Below are 1,699 nucleotides of genomic sequence, written 5' to 3'. Positions count from 1 at the left end.
GCGGGGGGGCGGGGGGGGGGGAGGTTATTCCCATCTGATGAGTATAAAACCGAAAAAACCCTAGGTGAAGTCTGATGTTAAAATCACCTAGTAATTCCATCCCCATCGCTACGGCTTTTCTAGACAGGTATCAGAATAATTTAGCGCAGAAACTTTTTGGGGTACTGACAGGAGAGCAGTGGCATGGCACTGTTCTGCTGTGAAGAAGAGGAAGAGAGAGAGAGAAAAAGAGAGAGAACATTCTCTGCTTTTCCTAGTCTCGCAGATGACGTTAACTGGTACTTAAATCGGGCGTTGTTCAGGAAATAAATATCACAAAAGAGAAAGATGTCACCACGACAGCAATATCTTTGTTGTGGCTTATGCTATCTGCAAAAAAATGATGAATGCAAGCGAACCTTCTCCTGCTCAAACCCCCGAAGATGAGGCTAAATGATGCCCTCGGAGCTCATGGCCGTTCGGTTTTTGTAGGAGGCTTGGTTTGATTTATATTCGGACTGTCAGCAAGGAAAGAGAAGAGAGGCAGAGTGCTGGAAGTGAAAGATAGCTAATTAACATAACCTAGGCAGAAAATGCAACATACCTTGTAACGACATCATTAAACCTCACTGAGCTTCTGGAAACAATCTGTTAAAAATCAAACAAACAAACAAACCCCCCAAAATAAAAAATAAATCCACTCCTTGACACTCCAAGTACGCACTCAAGTTAGTCCAACCGCAGCCGAGTTGAAAAACAGCGGCACGTGAAGTCTGGTACTCGTCCCGGGGGACAGCCCGGCGTCTTTAATTTGATACTTTAATTCCTGTTGTCGCTTCCTGTGTGACAACACAGGAATTAATTTCATTTTACTATTAATGAAATAAAATTTTGTTTTATTTAGTAAATCTGATCCAGGAAAACCACTTATCCAGAAAAAAATCCAGGCTAAAGCAGGTAGTTTACTTTTTTTCTTTTTTACATAAATAATTTCTGGACCTCCCACTGTTCAGGGATAAGGACGTGAAATACAGTAACAAGATATTTGAAGTCTGCACGGTATTTTACTGGACTAAGGAAATTTCTTTCCTGTTTCCATTCTATCTGGAGTAAACTGGAAACCGCCATTTGCAGGCAAGCTTAAGTGTTTACTTCTTCATTTGCAGAGTGAAACCTACAACTTCACTCAACACCCTGCTAATATTCACAGATCGAAAGCTTCAGGAAAAAAGAACAAAAACCTTATTCTCATCCAAAAAATAACCTCGAGCACTGGAAAATCTATGCATAGCTGGAAATTGAAAAAAACATTTATTTTAAACTTGGATTTCTATTGACTGCTGTTCTGTGCGCTTTATATCTTTTATTAGTAAGCAAAATATATGCCACCGTTATGACAGATGCCTGTATCATGACGCTTGTTTTACTGAAGCATAATTGAGAAATTTCATAATGCAGTTTGTTGCAGAGGTGGGAATAGAACCCAGTTCCTAAATCAAAATAATAAAAATAAAACTGCCACAACAACACTGACTATAATATAAAATACTGTAAAATCACATGGGTGTTACAATGCTGAGATCTCCCTACATGCAGGTTAATGAGCTAACTAGTAGTCTAGAGAGCAATATGTAATTTGGTGCCCTTGGTCTCTCTGTCAAAAGAATATATAATTATTCTTTGCAAAATGGGACAGCTTCAAAGAGAAAAATGAAGAGCT

Source organism: Phaethon lepturus, unplaced genomic scaffold (genome assembly GCF_000687285.1).
Source record: "Phaethon lepturus isolate BGI_N335 unplaced genomic scaffold, ASM68728v1 scaffold26313, whole genome shotgun sequence".
NCBI lineage: Eukaryota > Metazoa > Chordata > Aves > Phaethontiformes > Phaethontidae > Phaethon > Phaethon lepturus.
Note: the sequence above shows the minus strand (reverse complement) of the source record.